The following is a 7,933-nucleotide window of genomic DNA, read 5'->3' on the forward strand; positions in this document are numbered from 1 at the left end:
TAACCTCTCCTAACCTGTAATTATGTAAGATGACTTCATTCCCTGTTAATTAAAAAAAGATTACACTTGTTTTTGCCATTCCACATGTTGGGACTCTTGGAAGTCATGATGAATTGCGGAATTTGTGAAAGGTCATTGAGTTATCAATTTTTATATTTGAGGGGAAAATAACGGTTTCAATTTTTTTTAATATCGGTTTAATTCGTAATTATGTTAGGCTGCTCTTGAGTCATGATTGCTTCCTTATCAAATTGAAAAATTGCGTTAAGGTAATGCTAATTAGAATCTTGAGAGAGGATAAATTGAAATAGGAGACCAGTTTTACAAAATGGGAAAAAAAAACTTATTTTGAAATGGTTCATCATGCACGGATATACCTACTTAGGTGTTTGTGGCGCCACCATGTTTAAATTAATAACTATTCTTCTTGATTTTTATGTTTATAAAATGAATAAAACAATTGTGTTATTTAAAATTCGAAATTCGTAAACCTCCATTAATATGAACTTTTGAGTAACCACAAAAAACAGAACACTAGAAATGATTATATGACAATCTATGTTTATACCTTTATTTTATAAAAAAGTTATTTCGTTCAAATACGAAGTTGCGAGGTTTTCTTCAACCGACGAAACCACTTTAAAATTGAAAACTAGTTCTTATTTATTACATTTTTTTAATGTATGAGACCATTGACTTACACATAAATGGACGACGGGTCTAATACAAAAACCACGAAAAAAATGTCCCAAATCAACCTATTCGAAATTTAAATTGTAATGTCATCGCAGTATCGCGCTGTCAGTAGAACAAATGAAGACTAAAGCGGAGTTTGGCGCTCTGTATACGATTTTAGCACCTTACAAGTGCGGACACTTTTTAGCGCGGACCCGACGTCCATATAATTGTAAGTCAATGTATGAGACACGTGTATAACGTAAGTCATGGCGATCCTAAAAAATTGTGTACGTTAACGTCCCTATTGTATACCCATGATGACGGATACAATTATTTGTTTAATAATATTATATTACTCTCTTTAGAGGAGACTCGTATCCATTTACGGAACTTATAAGCAATGATCGGAAAAAGGTACCTAATTACTTTTTCGAATTCCGGATTTCCGGATGAAAGAAACTGTTCTCTTTATTCTATTTATGAAGGTAAATAGCCGTACATGGGTAAGGCCGTCAAAAATGGCACATTTTTTCCAGCGGTAATTTAAATAAAAAGTATGAAAATAATCTGGTGTGAACATTTTCCTTTTAATATACGACATTTCTGCTAGTGATCCGAATTTATGAACATCTGTTATATATATATATAGTGTTTTTTAATTTAAATAAAATATTTTTAGAATGCGATCACAACGATTCTCATGAAACTAAAATCGTAAACAAATATTTTTTTGTCTTAAGTTCTACTAGCAAATGTCACCGTCAATGTGCGGTATCTAAAGCTACCGAGGTGCGGAGAGTGACCATTCTAGTTACTATTTTATTCTCTGTTTCGGTAAAACGTCAGTTACCTAGCTCATTTTTACATGGCACCATTAGAATTACTTTAAAATCTATTTCGACTTCCTAGGTCAGCCGTTTTATCCTACGATGCAGTAAAACCATTTCCGGAAATCCGGAATTCGAAACAGTAATCAATTAACATTTGGTGGTTTTAACAACTATGTTGCTCCTTGTAAGCATATCTATGCATGTATTTATATATATGGAACATCTTTTTCCGACCATTTCTTATAATATTACCCATATAGTCGTACAAAAGGATTAATTGCATCCTAGGTGTAACAATGCCACATCTGCAAAATGACAATTATTCAGGAGAGACGTTTAAAGATTCTACGAACAAAATTAGTCGATATTGTTTATATTTAAATATTTATATTACACAAAATATTTTTATTACACAAAATTGCTTTTTTGACACATCATCACTAAGTAAACTTGTTTTCATTCGGAATTTCATGTCTTATTGTCATCACAATGCCTTCTCACTCTCAACTTTAAAAGGCCACTGTATTTGTTCAGAAGCAAATCCGTATACAGAAAATTCCACTCCTTATCTTCCATTACATGAATGATTTGCAGAATAAACATCTAATGAGGGAGCCATAACTCCGAAACCTGTAATTTCTCAATATTGCCAATTGAAATTGTCATCCTTATTAGGAAATAGAGAGATAACTGCAAGCATGTTGTAAAAAAACTGGCGCCACCGAACGTGAGAATCCCAAAATATCCGAAACCACTTCGTTGATACCCGGTAATTTAATACTTACACTGTTTTTGCAAAGTTAAAGAGGAAGTATTACTTAACCGGTAATTTCAGATCTCTACCATTTTCATGTATCCGTGTTATTTATACAGAAACATCTAAAAATGAGGGGTATTTGAACATTGGCGGTATATCGACGTGTTTATTTAGGCCCACAGAATGTAATGGAGAAAAATATTTAGCCGTAGTCGCAAATGTTTTTACAGACAACAGGAGACTGTCAACTGTTTGGAATGTCCCCTTTCAAGATTATTAGCCCTCGAAGGGTTTTGTCAATGGTGTTTGAGGGATCATCGGTTGTGGTGAGTCCATTAATATTGTTATCATTGTTAACAATGGACTTTAAGTAACGATACTGTTAGGGGGTTTCGGAGAAAGGTTTTTCTCTAACTGGACTTCTGTTGTGTGGTATACACTTAGAATAATAACGCATAGAAACCTAGTCCGCACACGCTAAGTGAGGCCAATTGAAGCGCGCCCAATGGGCCTACTCGAGCGGGCGGGCCTTCAGTGCTCAAGGTCAACTTGCACCGCGAACAGATCAAGAATTTTAGCTAAAAATGACGAAATGTGCGGTAAATGAGTGTAAAAATACGTCAGACAAACATAAAATAGATACTAACATCACATTCCACAAGCAAGTAACTCGTTTCAACTTGTATTTTTATATAAATATACACTAAAACCGAAAATTAACCTACTACTAAAACTAGCCTACATTAATTTGATTTTTGCCTCACTTGTGACAGTTCGTTTGATATGAAACTATCATTCTATGCGTTATTATTCTAAGGGTATACAATACAAAAATTACGCTGTTATTAAATTCCTACGAAAGTGATATCTGTAATGCGCGTGTTAAAAGCAAAGGTTGTCAAGTTGAAAGTGGCCGAAAGGTTGCCATGCTGGACTGTCACGCAAAGGTCCCGGGTTCGATTCCGAGGCCAGGAGAAATATTTGTATTACATTTATGGTCTATGTTTGTGTCTGTGGCATCCGCTATACGTTTCTCTAGTGCTAAGAGTATGAGCTAAGAGCTAAGGACTCTTCGTGAAAGCGTTTCTCCAGAGAAGTACTACCCCTTACGTATTTCTGCCGCCAAGCAGTAATGTACGGTTTACTGTGTTCCAATTTTGAAGGACAAGGGTGCTGGTGAAATTACAGACACATAGAACTTGTCAACTTATGTCTCAGGGTGACAGACGCAGTAGCAGTGTCCCACTAATCTTTACAATTTAAAGCTCTGAGTGGCACTGCAACTATTATGGACAGGTGTGTCGCTTACTACCAGACTTGTTTGTCTCGTCACTAAAATAAAAAAATATGTAAAAAAATGAAACTTTTTTTCCGGATTTAAATCGCGTATATTTGTTTTTCTTATATGTGAGTTATACATATATATTTGAAATCAGAAAAAAAAATCGGGATTTATATTCTAAGAGTCGTGATGCTACGTCGCCATTTTTTACGACACACACATATGGAAAAATGCTATATTATCGTCTATTCAAGATTGCTTTTCAGCGTCAATATGGATTCTTCGTTATTGCCGTACAGTATTAGATATTATGTTGTGTACAATTATAACATGATGCTCGTCGTATTCGTTCCCCGGATCCGCGCTCTAATTTAGACGTGTTGACACTGTATTTACCAGTTCATTACAGACGACATTCTAACTATCACGTATCCGACCCCGTCCAGATCACATTACAGGAGTCATTGTAAGGTATAAGAAGCAGCGTTTTGTTTAACCTTTCCCTGTGTTTCATAGTATTTAATTCATCATCATCAAGGCGGCCGTTTTGTTATCCAATCTTGGATGTAGGCCTCTTTGCTCTTCTTCTGCTCTTGGCGATCTTGTGCCCGACTTATCCAGTCCCAACTTCTGTGTCGTCGAATCTCATCTATCCAGCGCTGCGGTGGGGTAACCTATCACAAACTCGATTTTGTTTCCGAAATAAGGTTTGTTTGAAATTTCAATTCGAAAACCGAATTGTAACGAAACCGTTGTTCTTTCAGGATAATAACGCACGCACACACTCAACATAGCCCCGCACTAGGGAAACCCTGTGTCGCGGGTGCCATGGACACACATAGATAACCACAAATTACACCCAAACTCACGAGATAAATAATTGTAGGCCATACAACTATTTCTCCCGGCCCGGGAATCGAACCTGGGACCTCTGCGTGGCAGTCCGGCATGGTAACCGTTCGGCTACGGAAGCAGTTATAGGATATATAGGATATGTTGGATGTTTATCGCAAAGATACGATTAGGTTTAGTTAGGTTAGGTTTAAAAGAAAAAACATTTTCATCTCTACATAACTTTCGAGATTATGAAAATTCAAACAAACGTTATTTCTGGAAAATGTTATTTCGCACTATTTATAGGTAACCCTGTGGTCTGCGTCGCCCTCTGATGTCCGCTCTGGGTCTCCACTCAAGTCTTCGCCTTGTCCAGCGCCTCTCATCCATCCTCGCAATGTGTCCCGCCTATTTGTTCCCAACTTGTCTTCGCTACGTCAACCATGACATCTTTATCTTTGGTCCTATTTCGGATCCAAGCGTTACTTTTTCGTAAATCAAAAACCATAAAAAAAATTCTCAAACAACTCGAGAAACCCGGGAAATCGGGCTCGGGAATTCCCGACGCTCGAGAAAAAAATATGTCGAGAAATCAGACACCCTAGCACTGCCAATTTACCTATTTTTTTCTCTTTATCTATTCTCACTTGATGGAAAGTGACGATAAGGTCGACGATGTAACATGCACACCTAAAGATTCACATATATATTCACTCATGTGATAAAATTACCTTTGACATGATGATCACAGAAAATAATAAAAACTTAACCACCTTTCTTAACTTACGCCTCAAACATTTCACCCTGCGCACACGCATTGAGACAGGCCAACTGTCGACGAGCGCCGGCGCCATGCCATCCTGACAGCTCACGTTTGCTTTCAAGGCAAAAAGACTTTAGGGATGAAAGACATGTGACGTGAGGAACCAAATTACACCGTATGATCTATGTCTAATTTATTTCCTATGGGAAGATTCGATTTCATTAATAAAACCTTGAGAAGATTCATTTGGCCTTCAGTCGTAATTTATTTGCGTTCGAACGATATTCAGTTTCAATAAAAAGACCTAAAGTTCATGAAAATAACGTTGATATTTTATGCCCTCGTCTCATCCTACCGCATCTGACTTTTTTTATAACACCGCTTTGGGATTTCAGTTTGCGCGGTACTTGTTTAAAATTGTACTTAATATGTCGTCGTCATCATCATCAGCATATCAGCCGGAAGACGTCCACAGCTGAACATCGGCCTCCCCCTAAGATTTCCAGACTAGCCGGTCGGACGCGACGTTGATCCATCGGTTAATCGCCGCCCTTATTAGGTCATACGTCTAGGTCCCATCTATTAGGGGGCCGTCTCACTGAACGCCTTCCGGTTCGTGGTCTCCATACGAGAACCTTTCAGCCCCAAAAGCCGTCAATTCTACGAGCTATGTGCCCTGCCCATTGCCACTTCAACTTGCTAATTCTTTGAGCTATGTCGGTGACTTCTTCTACGGATCTCCTCATTTCTGATTCGATCATGTAGGGAAATGCCACACATATCGCTCCATAGCTCGTTGAGTGACTATAATTTCTTTTATGAGGTCCATACTAAGTGACCGCGTCTCAGAGCCGTAGGTCATCGCTGGCAACACTGCTCGAAGATTTTTGTCTTCAAAGACTACGGTATTACAGTGTCTTAGTTATAATAAATAAGTAAAACCTACAACTCTTTACATTCTACCATATTGTAATTATCTCTTGATAGAATCGAAGTAGTGCAGCAATAGTTAGTCTTTGCTTTTTTCAACACTATTTAAAAAGCGCGTTCTTAATATGTCTTCTTCTAATAAAGTTACAACTGAATAGTTTAAGGGTATTCCTGTGTTTTACTTTTATGCTGTTTATTCTGATTAGGGTCACTTACATTAGCAGTAGAACTTCTTGTGGAAGGGTTCGTCCAGAGAAGTACCATCACCATACCTAATGTGAGTATTACTACGTTCATTTTAGAAGGGTACCTAAGGTTTATTACAACACAGATTAAAAACATTACGATGTTCAGAGGTTATTTCTTATATTTTTAATTATAATAAAAATAATCTGGTATAATAAATCCACATAAAAACCTATTAGATAGTAATTTTACATTAAGACTATGTTTTTTTATTTTTACAATATAGGTTAAGCAGGTGTCAATATTTTTCGTTCCAGAGCCGATTGTCACAAAACCAGTTTACGAGCTAAATAAATTAAGTTTATTTATCAGAATTTTTATTTAATGCTGATAATCGAATAAAACCCACATATTTGGTATTGTAAAGCCACATAATGATCACAAGTTAACAGTGGTTTTTAATCACATTAAAGTCATAACCAATGGTCGGAATAAGGTGTTCCATATACATAGACATATGTATAAATTTAGCTACAAAGAGTAATAAAGAGTTGTTAAAACCACCAAATTTTAATTCATTGCTTTTCGGAAGTGGTTTTACTGCATCGTAGGACAAAACTACTCATCTAGGAAGTCAATGTTGGATTTTATAGTCATTCTAGTGGTGCCATATAAAAAAAATGCAGTCTATAACTGAGCTTTTATTATAGTAAAGGCGCTTGGCGGAAGAAGTAAGTATGGTGGCAGTCCCTGAACGAACTCTTTCGATATATTGGCACCTAAAGTTTTATTTAAAAAAAAATTACGCTGATTTCACTTAACAAGTAAACTGAAACTAATTAAGATAATAAAAAACCGAATAGATGGGGTTGCAGATCTTGTTTCACTGATCCCAGACATGTCAATAACTCAATTTCGTTAAAAATGCGATTATGTTACTTATGATAAGGATAGCAGTACTGCTGAGAGGTCAACCTTGTCTCAAGCCGACGGGTGCAGTGGCCGAGCCTCTCAGATCTTTGCGATTTAATGTCGCTTACCACCAAGACGCACGACTTGTCCGTCCAGTCGCTTGGTATCATAATTGCAACTTACTTACTAACTTACTTTTAATTACATCTACTTGCCAAGTTTTATTGAAATCGGTTACCGGAAAGTGCGCGATATCGGATTCATCGCCTAGTTTGCCTCTCTTAGGGTGGAACATTTTATTGAAATAAATGGGACCAATACTGAGGTGGGTACCTTCTTTCCAACAAAAAAGAATCATCGAAATCGGTTCTCAAGTGTCTCCTCCTTTTTTTGAACTCGGTTAAAAAAACTGTAAATAAATATTACAATAAGAAAACAGAAGCATTGCTTTAAATAAATGATTTCTTTATGGATACTTTTTAAAATAAACGATCCTTCAAAGTTACGTTGCATTGTTCCAAAGACAATTAAAATATGAAGTAGAATCCCGCTGTCACACATCACACGCGTCAAGGGGGCGCCATTCTCAGGCCAGGGGGCGCCACCGAGGGGGCGATCCAACCCGTTCCCGCTTATTAACTTACCAAAACCAACAATCGTGATTAAATCGCGCGTGAACTAATAAAATAATAAGACTTGCGCTCTATCGCTTGATGGTGCGCTTGGCTTACATGGCGTCATTGTTGAGATTTATGGATAGT

The sequence above is a fragment of the Hyposmocoma kahamanoa genome, unplaced genomic scaffold, assembly GCF_003589595.1.
Source record: "Hyposmocoma kahamanoa isolate Upper Pololo Valley unplaced genomic scaffold, ASM358959v1 62, whole genome shotgun sequence".
NCBI classification, from domain to species: domain Eukaryota; kingdom Metazoa; phylum Arthropoda; class Insecta; order Lepidoptera; family Cosmopterigidae; genus Hyposmocoma; species Hyposmocoma kahamanoa.